The sequence below is a fragment of the Saccostrea cucullata genome, unplaced genomic scaffold (genome assembly GCF_032062105.1).
Source record: "Saccostrea cucullata isolate Sc308-1 unplaced genomic scaffold, CSIRO_AGI_Scuc_v1 ctg3123, whole genome shotgun sequence".
Classification (NCBI taxonomy): Eukaryota; Metazoa; Mollusca; class Bivalvia; order Ostreida; family Ostreidae; genus Saccostrea; species Saccostrea cuccullata.
Genome location: NW_026929828.1, coordinates 49,899 through 66,730, shown reverse-complemented (window position 1 = coordinate 66,730; position 16,832 = coordinate 49,899). Strand labels below are relative to the sequence as shown.

At 29.0% G+C, this 16,832-nt stretch overlaps 1 long non-coding RNA gene across 1 annotated transcript; it reads left to right on the top strand.

Moving 5' to 3' along the window:
• Positions 1-13,743: 13,743 nt before the first annotated feature.
• Positions 13,744-16,472, top strand: LOC134282269 (uncharacterized). The gene is made up of 3 exons (XR_009995256.1): positions 13,744-14,039; positions 16,052-16,246; positions 16,375-16,472. It is a non-coding gene; the product is annotated as an uncharacterized LOC134282269 (long non-coding RNA).
• The last annotated feature ends 360 nt before the right edge of the window (positions 16,473-16,832 follow it).

Sequence of the window (16,832 nt, the reverse complement as noted above, 5' to 3'; positions counted from 1 at the left end):
TATATCAAAAGAAGTTGCAGGGACGACTTTTTTAAATTGTTGATATCAAAGATGGTGGGAAGTGCAGCTTCTAGTCCATTCCAGATCTATTCTAACTCTAGTTCTCATTCTCAAGGTTATGCTCCGAAAACGATCTATTTTTAGACCTAGGCAGGCTACTGACAGATAAGTTTGTTACAAGGATTTCACCAACCTTGTTAAAAGTCAGCATTACTTACATGTTATGGTCGCTATATTGATCTTTTCACAAATATAAACTATTATTGGATTTATTTTGACCGATGTGTTTTCTAATTTTTAGGCTTTTGATTTTGTTGATTTTTAAAATGAAGTTTAATAGATGGGATGTTCTGCCCACCTGATCACTTTAAAATTATTTAGGTTCACTTTCTAGAAACAAGCCTTCCAGGATTTTTGTTTTATGCCCTTTTCATGGTTTTGTACAATGCCATGTAGTTATTTATAGATGTGGATTTTATAAAATATTGTAAAAAATAAAGTTGTCATGCTTGAAGATAACTGAAATCGTGTATCAAAATGTACATATATACACGGGATGATAGATTTATTTCTACATTGTATTTTTCTTGAAAAGGTAAAAAAATATGTAACCGAAATATAAATATAGAGATACTGATACATCACGTAAAACAACTTCCAAGTTTAAAAAATGTTCAAACTCTTTGGTGGAGTCAATATTTAACAGGGTCTATTTTCAACTGGGGTCAACATTCAACGTTACACCGGTCGATACTGTATGTCCTATCTCTATCCTCATTTTCTTCATTCAGCTTAACATTCGTTTTTTTTTAAGCTGCCACGTGAAAAACAGTTGATGCATGAAAGATAACTAAAACTATGTAGGGCCCATCCTTATCCATTATGGATAGCTATTTAACAATTTCTACATGTATTCAGTTACATTGTTGCATTTTAAATGAAGAAATACATATCAAAACGGTGGTAAGAACACATCTTTATCATCGATCCTTAACATAGATGAGTCACCTCAGTGCAGTTTTTATTGTTCCATATTGCAAATTCCCAGACATAGGTTAGTTGATGTCTCTTGTATCTTGATAACCTCGTATAATGCAGACATATATAAGAAAAGAAAAAGAAGGAAACTCTGTCCTTTACAGGTAATAAAAGGTATGATTCCAATGTTATTTTTTTCTTTTCTAATTCTTCATTTTCATTTTTTTTCTTTTGAAGTTTGTAGATTTAACTGATGAAGACTATTCTTTTTGCATATGCTCATAGAAAAAAACGAAGACGTAATTATGGAACGATTTAAATCTTGTGTAAGTAGTTGGTGTGTGAATCAAGCATACTTGTCATGTAGGCATATTTCAGGAAACTCACAAGCACTTCAAAAAAAAATATGCCTACGTGCAAGTCTTTGTGATTCTCGCACCAATAAATCACACAAAAACTTTACAAAAATAATCAATTGATTAATCAGGTTATCCCAAAAGACTGAATAATGAGTGAAAAAAGCATTATTAACGAAAATCCAGTCAAAAATATGCTGTGTTTTCACTATTGTAAAACGAAGCTTTCAAAAAATATCCTGTTTTTATCATCCGTTTGTTTTATAATACCGTATTTTTGAATAATAATATGATGAATAATAATCCCTAATAGGAACTCAGACACTCTGTATCATCAACCTTTATTTTACACTTTATTTAACTCCTTATCGACCTTTCTGGATCATCTTTTCTTTTTTTTTTTTTTTTTTTTTGCTTTAGTCTGAGTAACTCGGATCTTCTTTTCTTTTTGATTATGAAGTTTATTTAAATAAAATATACTATCCAGAACATATTCAAGATGTTGTTTTTATTTGAACACACAATTACAAATTTCTCATAATCATAAACGATGTCACATTGTAAACTATTTAAATTTGGTCCTCGGCTTAATATCGGAGTCTCGGGTTGACATGGGGTGTGGTACAGATATTTCCATGTATTACTCTTCGTGTGTAACATTATATACTGCATTTTTTCTAAATATGTTTTGAACATAATCTTCAAAATAACTATATCTGAATTATTTTATTTTCAAAGGGAAAATGCAGGTCAAAGTGTATAGTATCCTGTTGATTACGATTGCATTCACAGGTGATTTCATTCATAATGAATTTAGAATCATAAGATTTTTTTAACTTTGTAAAACCATTTGCATAATATTTTTTTCTGTCTTTACAGTATAATCATAATGAATTGTAAATCAGATGTTTTTTAAATTAATATATTAACAGCAAAAAAATAAATATGAAAGAACTGAAATAAGGACGAGAACAACTTTTTGTAAAGCCATAATTAAATGTTCATGAAATCAAAATAAAATTTACATAATCATCCATTTTCTTCTAATAAGAACATGCATTGTATTTTTTATCTATATAGGGCACAGGTGTTTGAAACTTACCGACGGACTTCTTGGGAAAAAACACAGTAAGTTAATTAAGTGAAAAATATGAAAAATCTAAAGACAGATAAGATACATTTGATTAATTTTATATGGACAAAAACTTCTAAATCCATACCTGGTATGAAAAATTAAAATGCGCAGAATTATCCAAAACGCTTGCCTTAGGGAGGCTCTAAATACCAAGAGACTTTTGGAATTTTATATCATCTAAAGATGTGAATATTGCGACTATTTGTATCATAGGGTATCTGTTTTATCTCCGCAGTAAAAAATAGTCAAATACAGTATACTCTTATCTACTGGTTGTGAGTGGGATAGCTCTTTTATCAAACCCGCGACAGGGAACTATTCCCCAAGGGCTTGCCCGAGGGGAATAGTTCCTGTCAAGGGTTTGATAAAAGAGCTATCCCACTCACAACCAGTGGATAAGCGTTTTATTATACTGATGTATAATATAATTTCTGAGGTTTGAATTTTTGGAGTAAGATAATACTGCAAGAATAATCTGAAATCCTGATGACGTCACAATTCTACTGAAGTCATTATGACATCATCAGTCAATAGATTTATCGCTGGAAATCAAAATTGGAGGCAAGAATTGCATGAAAAGTTTCCGAAGGTGGATAGCAAAAACTAACCCCGGGATATAGCTTTGCTATGCTTGAACTATAAAAGATAGTTATTTTACCTTTTGAACTTTATAAAGGAAACATTTTAACAGAAGTATAATAATATTGAATAATCAACATTTTTAAAGCAAAAAAAAAAAAAAAAAATATTAAATTGAGATAAAAATTTTAAGGATTATGTGTCTTACTTTATAGATGTACAAAAAAAATTAACCAAAACTTTTATAACTTTTTAGAGGAATTTATAGAAAAGCTTTTGAAACAGTAACCATGGCAATATGTTTCATAAACTATTAATTTTAAAGCTGTTAGCTTGCTACGTTCTTTTTAGGTATCACAAAATGTCATTAATTATTAGTATTTTATAAAGACACATACGAAGATTTGGACCAGTGTTCCTTTTTTTAAACGTTCTGTTTTTCTAAATATTACATTTTCACCAAAATTACCACTTTGTTTACTTCTCCACCTCCCTATAGCTAAAAAAGCACCACGCAACGTTTCCTAAAATCAGGAAGTAACTCGAAAACTACATGTAAGTGCGATTGACACTTATGTACAGTGTGCACATTTTATCAGAAAGATAATTAGTTCAACTTTGTAATAACTTCATATTATTAATTTACAGTATTGTTACTATTCTAATGGAACTACTTCTTATTGTGTAATGTTCAACCTAATAACTTTCTAATTTCCCGCCGTTATTCCACATGCTTTGTGTATGCGTATGAATATCATCTTACAGAATAGAAATATCAGCATCCAGAGTACACATGTGTTCTTGAGTGTTTCGCAATATCTAGGGCGTACCCAAGTATTACAAACTTTAAAACCAGAGCATAGGAAATTAATCAAATACAGAGGAATGTGAAATTTTTAAAGAGTATTTTTTTTTCTGGCACACAAACTTGAATCGGATGCATGTCTTTTATACACTCGTTATCAAAACCTAATCATGAAGTGAACATGTTGACGTTTCCCAAAAATATTTACTTACGAGGGTTGTCCAAAAAGTTCGTGGACAATGACGTTTTTGTGAAAATAAATGGTTCTATAAATCTGTTATATATTAAAACATTTCTGATGAAAAAACAAATCAAAATGACATAATTTTATTGATGGAACTTAATATTTTTTTTTTAAAAAATAGGTTCTTTAAAGGTCGGGGATAGTGCGCACGGACCAAGGTTAAAACGACATAAACTCTGATATAAAGTGTTCGGATTAAAATGATTTTTTTCTATAAAAGACAAGTCAAAAATTAATACAAAATTAAATGTAACACAAATAAAGAGTCTATAATCATTTTATGATATCTCCAGTATCGCTTACTATATGGACAGTACAAATACTAAACAAAAACCCTAACAAATATGTGTCAAAACTCGACAAAAAAGTGACGTCAGCCGTTCGCATGGGGCAGCGTCCGATTAAAAAAAATAAGTTTTTATACCTTTGAAACGACGTAAAAGACAAAATATTTCTTAAAACAAATCAAAATTATTGAAATATATTTAGTGGATCAATTTCAGTTTGGTATATACGATTTTTCAAGGGTGTGTACAAATTCGATGACACTACAAGAATTTAAAACCACGTGAAATATACTGAAAATCTATGACGTTGTTATAAAGCTAGCGCAGCGTCGGAGTTGGCTGTGCAGTTTGAGTAAACGAACTGTTAATTAAGATGACGCTCGTAATTTTTTGTAATTTTTTTTATTTTTTTATTTTTAAAAATTAAATAAATTATAATCTATACATTATGACTAACGCTAGCACTTGGAAGTGCATTGCGCCTTAAAAAAGAAATTTAGTGTGTGTCCATGAACATGTGTTAAGCCAAAATCCAAATGTTTGACGTTATAATGAAATTAGCTTAACGTCAGACTGGTCCGTACGCGCAATTTGCGATGTTTAAAGACCTTGATTTTTACAAAAAATATTAAGTTCCATCAATAAAAATTAAACCTTTCTAACATGATTTTTCGTAAGAAATATTTTGATAAATAATAGATGCATATAGAACAATTTATTTTTACTAAAACGTCATTTGGACAACCCTCGTATGTAGAGGAAAATTAACTCTCAAAAATTAAATCATCAGCTGATTGACTCTCTATTGTCACACTTCACATCATAACCGCCAATTAACGACACTGTTTGTTTAAGCACGACCCGACTTTCACTCAAGGTGTATGGTAGTCTTAGTATAAAGACCATTAACTACATGTACTCAATTCATGAAAAAACTGGCTTAGGTCTGAATTTCAATAGATTTTAATCATGGAGGCTGCTGATTTAAACCATGGTGCAGCTCGATTAACCTTATCATGGTGGGTCACCATGGTAAAACCCCTATTGGAAAACCCTGGAAAATATTAAGAAAAGTATTAATGTTGACATCAGTCAAGGGGAAATTTATGCTAAAATAATTGATGTTCCTTTCAAAGTGCAGAATACACTGATTAATTTTGGAAATTGGAAATAATATTTGTAAATTTAATGAATACAATTAAAATAATCAATTGATAAGATTTCACAGATCAAAAGATATCATTTTGTAGAAAAAAATATTATCACATATTAATTTCTACTTTTTTACATGAAAATAAGGGAAAGCGTAATTTGTATTTGGAGAATTCTGGTATATATAATATTAAAACTCCAAAAATACGAGAGGATAATGAGCTTTATTTCATAGTAAAGAGATTCAAAAGATGGAAGATTTATTATGAAGTTATCATAGATAAAAACTTATTTCTCCCTTAATTACACTAATTATCAGCACATAAAAAAGAAAATAATTCGCTTTAATTATCTAAATTCTAAATCAGGTGAAAAAATAAGTTAGATACCAATTTTGAATTAAGATATATTGTATAAAATAATAAAGAAAAGAAATGCAGTTTTCTGAAAGACTGGGGATAGAATGAATAATTTTAACTTATTTATTTCAGACGAAAACACCTAGATTCATGCCTAATATAAAAATACAATTCCAAAAATCAAACATAATTGTTCAACAAATTGTCCTACTCTAGAGACTTCACAACAAAATTCCCGGAAGCGATCATATTCTAAATGAACATATTAGTACCACCATTTCTTTGTTCCTGTCTAAATACAAGAAATTATTTAATTTTATCTTTGACTCTGGGATAGAACCAGAGAATGGCTAATAGGCATTGTAAAACCTATCTATAAAACAAGAGGCCCACGGGCCTTATAGGTCACCTGAGTATCATGTAACAACTTTCCAGCGATCGTATTTGGTTAGTGTTTAAATCAAAAAGTCAGGAAATTCACACATTTTGAAAGAGGCACCATTGCTTATCAAAGGGCAGATTTCAAAGCATTAATTTATTTTTAGTCAAAGTACCCCCATGGTACCCCTGACCCAGTGGCCCTGAAATTATCTATTTTGAAAGAGGCCCCTCTCTTCATTATAAGGCCAGCATTTTTTTTTTGTTTAGGTTTAGTTATGAACATGAGAATAAAAAAGTCCCGAAGGAAAAGGAAATAAAAAAAATAATTGATAAATCAATTGTACATTCTTTTTTATGCTATTCTAATAGGCTCCTTACCACTGGACACATAATGCTTACAAATAGGAAAGTAGAACATTTAATTGCTTATTTCATCATCTGCCAGTTTGGGCCAGTTATATAAATTTTGTGATGTTGGTCAAAACATATTTTAAAAAATCAATTCTTTAAAAGTCTTTCAATATATCTTCATTTTTTTAATATGTGTTAGGTGAATGTGTAGACATTGTTCTAAAATTTAATTGATGCCTAAAATTATAATTCCTATCATAAAACAGACAGGGAGTATTGGGGAGTACGGTGAACATTTTTTCAATTAAGTGTAAAATAATTTCTCTGGCTGATACAAATGATACTACATGCCTGTATATATTTGTATATTCTTGCCTTTTAATAGTTAATTTTTTTTTTTATTTCTTCAGGTTATTGTTCATTTCTTCCTCAAATGGACTTAACTTCTCCCATAGTTTTATTCATTACCTCTGATGCATAAGCAACCCTTATCTGAAGAATGATGCTTAGAATGTAAGCTATAACAAAGACCTAAACAATGTCCCTGGCAATATGCAATAGCTACCACGGGCAGTTTAAAACCTGGGGGAGGAAAACAATTTACAGACAGAAACTTTTGAAACGAATACATAATTATCTCACCAGCATGTCATTGTGCAACAAAGTTGTCAGCATTTTATTTGTCCTTTGAACTGGTGAAACGTTTTGAATGGCACTGGTATCGATGAATTTTACACTAAACCGAGCTATCTTCTCAGATGTAGCTTTATTTACCCGCCGTTTCATCTTTAAGCCGGAAGTGCGAGTTCGTAAATTTGAAATCTCGATCCCGACTCATATTTGACATCGAAAAGAAATTTTTTTTATTTTTTTCTGAAAATTCAAAACCTTGAGCAGAGGCTTTGTACAACTGAAAATAAAATAAATCCTGGCCTTAGATATGTAATTAGATCATTAGCATATTAACCAGGAGCAAAGGATAAGATGTTCAAAGAATTCATGCAATTCACTATATAATCATTAGAGCCCCACCCTAAAACAAGAACCCCTGAATTCCGATTTCAATACAAAATCAAATTCCTTTAAATACTCAAAAGGCTTCTTTTAATTCAATCTTTTAATATATCATCAATCTCTGTAGAGGCGATAATGATAATTCCGATTTCTGAGTTTTGAAATAACTTCATCAAATGTTTTTTTACTGTTTTGACAAGTAGAAGAGGTAGCGATGTAGATAGTACGTATATCAAAATTTATCATATATGTTCAGTTCTGGGAGATAACGAGCCATTTTTTTTATTTTAAGATATTTTGATGATGAATTAAATGTCGTATATCTCGATTATATTTTGCATTTTTGCACAGCAGTCTTTTGACTTTCAAATTTATATTTTACAGTCAGTAAAACGAACATTGACCCAGTTTTGCCAGTGGGTAAGAGGGATTTTCTATTCAGAAAAATTAGAAAAATATTTAAGTGTGCATCAATCAAGGAGAGTCTTATGTTAAAATTATTGAAGTTCTTTTTTAAATTGCAGAATAAACTGAATAATTTTGGAAAATGGGAATAACTTTTGTAAATTAAAAGTATATAATTTAAAATAAGTAATTGATAAGATGTCAAAGATCAAAAGATATCAATTTGTAAAGAAAGATATTACATTACTAATTGAATTTCTTACTTTTTTTGAATGAAAATAATGGAAAACTTTTTTTTTTTTGATTTTCCAGAATGTTAGTATACGAGGTATTAAAAACTTATAAAATAAGAGAGGATTATGAGCTTAGGTTCTTAGTGTAGAAATTCAAATGATGGTAGATTCATTATGATGTTATCATTGATGAAAAACTTATTTCTCCCTAAATTTTACCTGAATAATTATTAGCACATAATGAAGAAAATGATGCGTTTTCAACTTTTTCAATTTAAAAAAATGTGAAAAAATTAATTAAATACCGATTTTCAATAAAGATATGTGTATAAAATAAGAAAGAGAACAAATGCAGTTTTCTGTAGGACTGGGAACAGAATAAATACTTTTGACTAATAAGTTTCTGACAAAAAAAAACACCTAGATGCATTCCTAATATAAAAAATATACAATTCAAAAAATGAAATATAATTGTTCAACAAATTGTCTCATTCTAGAGACTTCATGCGTGCATATAATTGTGATTGATTAAATATCTAAAATTTAAATAGTTTTTTAATCCGAAGTACCGATCAGCTCTTTCTCTCATGATATTTTCTCCAATGGTGATATTCATTTTAAAACAAGCAAAGAATGATTATAATGGGCATTGCTCACATTAAAAGATTTTAGAACCCCATGATAATTCCGATTTCAATACAAAATCAAATTCCTTTAAATACTCAAAAGGCTTCTTTTCATGATAATTCAATCTTTTAATATATCATCAATATATCCCTGAGTTTTGAAATAACTTCATGAAATGTTTTTTTACTGTTTTGACAGGTAGAAGAGATAGCCATGTAGATAGTACGTATATCAAAATTTATCATATATGTTCAGTTCTGGGAGATAACAAACCATTTTTTTTATTTTAAGATATTTTGATGATGAATTAAATGTCGTATATCTCGATTATATTTTGCATTTTTGCACAGCAGTCTTTTGACTTTCAAATTTATATTTTACAGTCAGTAAAACGAACATTGACCCAGTTTTGCCAGTGGGTAAGAGGGATTTTCTATTCAGAAAAATTAGAAAAATATTTAAGTGTGCATCAATCAAGGAGAGTCTTATGTTAAAATTATTGAAGTTCTTTTTTAAATTGCAGAATAAACTGAATAATTTTGGAAAATGGGAATAACTTTTGTAAATTAAAAGTATATAATTTAAAATAAGTAATTGATAAGATGTCAAAGATCAAAAGATATCAATTTGTAAAGAAAGATATTACATACTAATTGAATTTCTTACTTTTTTTGAATGAAAATAATGGAAAACTTTTTTTTTTTGATTTTCCAGAATGTTAGTATACGAGGTATTAAAAACTTATAAAATAAGAGAGGATTATGAGCTTAGGTTCTTAGTGTAGAAATTCAAATGATGGTAGATTCATTATGATGTTATCATTGATGAAAAACTTATTTCTCCCTAAATTTTACCTGAATAATTATTAGCACATAATGAAGAAAATGATGCGTTTTCAACTTTTTCAATTTAAAAAAATGTGAAAAAATTAATTAAATACCGATTTTCAATAAAGATATGTGTATAAAATAAGAAAGAGAACAAATGCAGTTTTCTGTAGGACTGGGAACAGAATAAATACTTTTGACTAATAAGTTTCTGACAAAAAAAAAAACACCTAGATGCATTCCTAATATAAAAAATATACAATTCAAAAAATGAAATATAATTGTTCAACAAATTGTCTCATTCTAGAGACTTCATGCGTGCATATAATTGTGATTGATTAAATATCTAAAATTTAAATAGTTTTGTAATCCGAAGTACCGATCAGCTCTTTCTCTCATGATATTTTCTCCAATGGTGATATTCATTTTAAAACAAGCAAAGAATGATTATAATGGGCATTGCTCACATTAAAAGATTTTAGAACCCCATGATAATTCCGATTTCAATACAAAATCAAATTCCTTTAAATACTCAAAAGGCTTCTTTTCATGATAATTCAATCTTTTAATATATCATCAATATATCCCTGAGTTTTGAAATAACTTCATGAAATGTTTTTTTACTGTTTTGACAGGTAGAAGAGATAGCCATGTAGATAGTACGTATATCAAAATTTATCATATATGTTCAGTTCTGGGAGATAACAAACCATTTTTTTTATTTTAAGATATTTTGATGATGAATTAAATGTCGTATATCTCGATTATATTTTGCATTTTTGCACAGCAGTCTTTTGACTTTCAAATTTATATTTTACAGTCAGTAAAACGAACATTGACCCAGTTTTGCCAGTGGGTAAGAGGGATTTTCTATTCAGAAAAATTAGAAAAATATTTAAGTGTGCATCAATCAAGGAGAGTCTTATGTTAAAATTATTGAAGTTCTTTTTTAAATTGCAGAATAAACTGAATAATTTTGGAAAATGGGAATAACTTTTGTAAATTAAAAGTATATAATTTAAAATAAGTAATTGATAAGATGTCAAAGATCAAAAGATATCAATTTGTAAAGAAAGATATTACATACTAATTGAATTTCTTACTTTTTTTGAATGAAAATAATGGAAAACTTTTTTTTTCATTTTGGAGAATGTTAGTATACGAGGTATTAAAAACTTATAAAATACGAGAGGATTATGAGCTTAGGTTCTTAGTGTAGAAATTCAAATGATGGTAGATTCATTATGATGTTATCATTGATGAAAAACTTATTTCTCCCTAAATTTTACCTGAATAATTATTAGCACATAATGAAGAAAATGATGCGTTTTCAACTTTTTCAATTTAAAAAAATGTGAAAAAATTAATTAAATACCGATTTTCAATAAAGATATGTGTATAAAATAATAAAGAGAACAAATGCAATTTTCTGTTGGACTGGGGACAGAATAAATACTTTTGACTAATAAGTTTCTGACAAAAAAAAAAAAAAAACACCTCGATGCATTCCTAATATAAAAAATATACAATTCAAAAAATGAAATATAATTGTTCAACAAATTGTCTCATTCTAGAGACTTCATGCGTGCATATAATTGTGATTGATTAAATATCTAAAATTTAAATAGTTTTTTAATCCGAAGTACCGATCAGCTCTTTCTCTCATGATATTTTCTCCAATGGTGATATTCATTTTAAAACAAGCAAAGAATGATTATAATGGGCATTGCTCACATTAAAAGATTTTAGAACCCCATGATAATTCCGATTTCAATACAAAATCAAATTCCTTTAAATACTCAAAAGGCTTCTTTTCATGATAATTCAATCTTTTAATATATCATCAATATATCCCTGAGTTTTGAAATAACTTCATGAAATGTTTTTTTACTGTTTTGACAGGTAGAAGAGATAGCCATGTAGATAGTACGTATATCAAAATTTATCATATATGTTCAGTTCTGGGAGGTAACAAACCATTTTTTTTATTATAAAGATATTTTGATGATGAATTAAATGTCGTATATCTCGATTATATTGTGCATTTTTGCACAGCAGTCTTTTGACTTTCAAATTTATATTTTACAGTCAGTAAAACGAACATTGACCCAGTTTTGCCAGTGGGTAAGAGGGATTTTCTATTCAGAAAAATTAGAAAAATATTTAAGTGTGCATCAATCAAGGAGAATCTTATGTTAAAATTATTGAAGTTCTTTTTTAAATTGCAGAATAAACTGAATAATTTTGGAAAATGGGAATAACAATTGTAAATTTAAAGAATATAATTTAAAATAAGTAATTGATAAGATGTCATAGATCAAAAGATATCAATTTGTAAAGAAAGATATTACATACTAATTGAATTTCTTACTTTTTTGAATGAAAATAATGGAACACTTTTTTTTTTTTGATTTTGGAGAATGTTAGTATACGAGGTATTAAAATCTTATAAAATACGAGAGGATTATGAGCTAAGGTTCTTACTGTAGAAATTCAAATGATGGTAGATTCATTATGATGTTATCAATGATGAAAAACCTTTCTCCCTTAATTTCACCTGAATAATTATTAGCACATAATGAAGAAAATGATGCGTTTTCAACTTTTTCAATTTTGATAAATGTGAAAATATTAATTAAATATCGATTTTCAATAAAGATATATGTATAAAATAACAAAGAGGAAAATGCAGTTTTCTGTAGGACTTGGGACAGAATAAATACTTTTGACTAATTAGTTTCTGACAAAAGAAAAAAACACCTAGATGCATTCTTAATATAAAAAATATACAATTGAAAAAAAATATATAATTGTTCAACAAATTGTCTTATTCTAGATACTTCATGAAAGCATATAATTGTGATTGATTAAATATCTAAAATTTAAATAGTTTTTTAATCCGAAGTACCGACCGGCTCTTTCTCTCGTGATATCTTCTCCAATGGTGATATTCATTTTAAAACAAGCAAAGAATGATTATAATGTTAATTAATCACACTAAAAGATTTTAGAACCCCATGATAATTCCGATTTCAATACAAAATCAAATTCCTTTAAATACTCAAAAGGCTTCTTTTCATGATAATTCAATCTTTTAATATATCATCAATATATCCCTGAGTTTTGAAATAACTTCATGAAATGTTTTTTTTTTTTTTACTGTTTTGACAGGTAGAAGAGATAGCCATGTAGATAGTACGTATATCAAAATTTATCATATATGTTCAGTTCTGGGAGATAACAAACCATTTTTTTAAAGATATTTTGATGATGAATTAAATGTCGTATATCTCGATTTTATTGTGCATTTTTGCACAGCAGTCTTTTGACTTTCAAATTTATATTTTACAGTCAGTAAAACAAACATCGACCCAGTTTTGCCAGTGGGTAAGAGGGATTTTCTATTCAGAAAAATTAGAAAAATATTTAAGTGTGCATCAATCAAGGAGAATCTTATGTTAAAATTATTGAAGTTCTTTTTTAAATTGCAGAATAAACTGAATAATTTTGGAAAATGGGAAAAACATTTGTAAATTTAAAGAATATAATTTAAAATAAGTAATTGATAAGATGTCATAGATCAAAAGTTATCATTTTGTAAAGAAAGATATTACATACTAATTGAATTTCTTTTTTTTTTTTTTTGAATGAAAATAAGTGAAAACTTTTTTTTTTGATCCGTCTGTCCGTCTGTCTGTCCGTCTGTTCTTACGAGAGGTACATTGTGGGGTAAAATGAACGTATTTTCCAGCAGTGTGGGTTTTTTTGGTACTGTGGGGTTAACCCCATGATGAAGAGATCTATTAACGTTCAAAATTACTCTATGAGGTCGAAAAACCTAAAATTAGATTTAACCTCACAAAGACTTTGTCCAAATTTTGGACATGTCCTTAGCCCAAAACGCTCAGACATTCAGAAATCTGCTGTTTAGAGGAGTTCGGTAATTGAATCGAGGAGTTCCGAATACCTGAAGTCTTACTATTTTGTTGCACCACATTGAGAAAAATCTTTGTAAGTTGTTTGACATGCTTCATACGTACATTATGCAGTTGTAGAATTTATTTAAAGTCAAGGAAAGGAAATCTGTAATCCACATAAACACATACCTATTGAAAACGGGCTTTTGTAAAAAAAAAAAAAATAATAATGAATGCACTGATAGTTCTTTTTTTAATCAGAGGTCTGCAATGAAAATCGACCGATACCCGGGGGTCGGGCTAGTGGTTTTCTGCAAGTAGGTCGCCCCATTGGCCAGTAAAAAAGATTATATTATTTATACACATGCAATACATGCAAAGCACACCTGGTACGTATTTTCACTCGTTTTTTGCTAAAAAAATCCAAACCATTTAAATTTTCTATATAACATGCTCCAACTGTCAAAAAATCTCCATAATTTAATGCGTGTTGGAGTACTACTTCGCTTATTTACTTCCAAAAACGATAGTGTTTTTTTCTTAATTTGAATTTTCTCTATACATATGGTAAATATGTGCAGATATCTCATAACATAAATACATGTGATTCTTCCTACGGTAGACAAAATCTCTGGATTTTTCACCCCTCTTCCACCCCTCCCAATTAATTTTTAAATCTTCCGTGTTTAATTTTTTTCAAATTGAATATTTTTGGCTTTAATTTTATCCTGTTTCGTAGTATAATTGCATAATTGCTCTCTCTCTCTCTCTCTCTCTCTCTCTCTCTCTCTTTGAATTCATTCTAGATACGTACCAATTGTTTATCTACTCTTCACACATTTGTTTACATGTACTTGTAATTGTACCTTAATCTACAGAGAGAAAATCAGAATGGAAAAATGGAATTAACAATGTCACTGCAATAAATTTTCACAGCAAGTAGGCTTCGTAGGAATCAACATGGGGTTGTAAAATTTAGTGGTACATGTATATCAATTTGATAAATGACAATCAATGTTTATAAATGAGTGCAGGCCATTTTAACCAGTTGTTAAATTACCCAATATGTCACATTTTTTACACATTCGCTTGTATAATTATGTGCCCGATAATTAAATTCACCTATTAAAGAAATTAAACAAATTACCTTTAGATACGTATATATAACTCTGTTTGTTTTAATGAAAAAAATATAATTGTCCCGTAAGATCAATTTGTACTTATTTTTCAAGATCGACGATTGAAAATTTAAAAGAATTGAATCACAATTAATAGTTTTTCCATACCTAAACTTAAAGAAATTCAAGCTTAAAGCTACATTTTGTAATTTACTATATTAATTCATCATTACTTTGAATATTTACAGTGAGAGTATGTGACTTAGCTAATACAGGGCTATCAGTATTTTCACACCTGTTAGATTTTGATTCCGTGTAGAAGCTCTAATTGCAACTCTTGTCAAAACAAATGTTTTGTATAGCATGATTATTTCGTGAATTTCACTATCAGGAGACGATCGATAGGGATTAGTTACGCTCTACTGCACTTTACACCTGTGTTGTAGTAGAATGATTTTAAACTGCGTAAATACAAATCTTCGGTCAATTGAATAATTTTTTGTGTGTGTCTGAATGTTAGATAGAAATTCTGACAGCTAAAAATAATATCAAAAATTTACCAGACTTTAAAAACTTCAGCAAACTAGTTGATCGAGGATTAATTGAAGGGGGGGGGGTTACACTGCTGATCATTACCTGAACATATGATAGTGAAGTTATTAGATGGATTTTATTGACACTTACTGAAATATTTTTTTTTACTTTATTTAATTCACCATTAAACTGTCTTTTAATTAAAGCTTGTGTATTTTTTCTTATTAAAAAAATAGATAGTAGTAAGGCACATGTATTTCTTCTTGAATGATACTGTAATTCAATTATCATATATTTGAATGTAACAAAAGAACACTCATGAATGTATGAAGTTTAAATGTTTTGTAGGAACAGAAACATGCACAAAACCTTAAAGCTTTGGAATTCTTTAATTTGATATTTTTTTAAATAAGCATGGATTAATATATATATACACACATACAAAGGTTTTGTGAAATTGACATGTTTAATTAAATGAACTCTAGTGGTTATTGCTGTTTATTTATTGACCGACTGGCTACTTCTTGGGCAAACTGGAATAAGAGGCCACCTGTCTTAAGTAACTAGTTTCCGGACTTCCCAAAGCTTAAAACAAGTTTGACTGTACTTTTTCACCTTTTACCAATATAAGAAAGTAGTTCAAAGTACATGACAACTATGCTATAAATAAATTTCGATGAATTTTAATTAGTAACTCGGAATTTTTGTATGTGTTATAAATAAACATTTGCTTCTGTATTCCTTTGTAGAGTTCAGATACCACTGAAAGTGAACATCAGTGGAACTTTGATGATCTAGGCCACTCTATTGTTGCAGCAACACCAGCAGGCGTCGGACATTCATAAAGTTGAAAGAACAAACCTATGACTTGAACACACAATTTGTGATCTGAATATAGTTCACAAATTTAAGGAAAGCAACTATTAAAGACATCCAGATCAATGGTTAGTACATGTTATAAGTGCCATAAAATCAAGACAACAATATTATTTTACAATAAATTAAAACATAACCTTTAAAAAAATTCTACATTATCATTAAAAAATATATTTTACTGTATTTTTTTTGACAGGTATACATGAAGTATGAGTTAAAGACTTTTCAGAAGAACAAGCACAATCCCGATTCATTCTTGCCATTGCCTTCTCCAGACGGCGACATTCAGGACCTGGCCTGGGGGCCATAGAACTTAGACGAGCTCACTTTTGATCTCAGTCTCACTTTTACAAAAGGAATATATAGTGGAAAAGTGAGACTTAGATCAAAAGTGAGCTCATTTAAGTTTTATGGCCCCCAGGCCTGACTTACTTTTCAGAAAAAGAAGATGAATCGATTTTTGAAAGTTGATCTAAAAAAGATAACATTTACATGGGTCGTGGATTTGAATTACATTTTCTTGATGGGCAACGAGTTTCAAGTATTTGGATGTCTATTCTCAAGTTACTGCAAACCTTAAATTAACTTCTTGATTATTAGTTAAATGTGAGACCGTGTCTTACTTGAAGTAATCATTTTTTGAATTGAGCTATG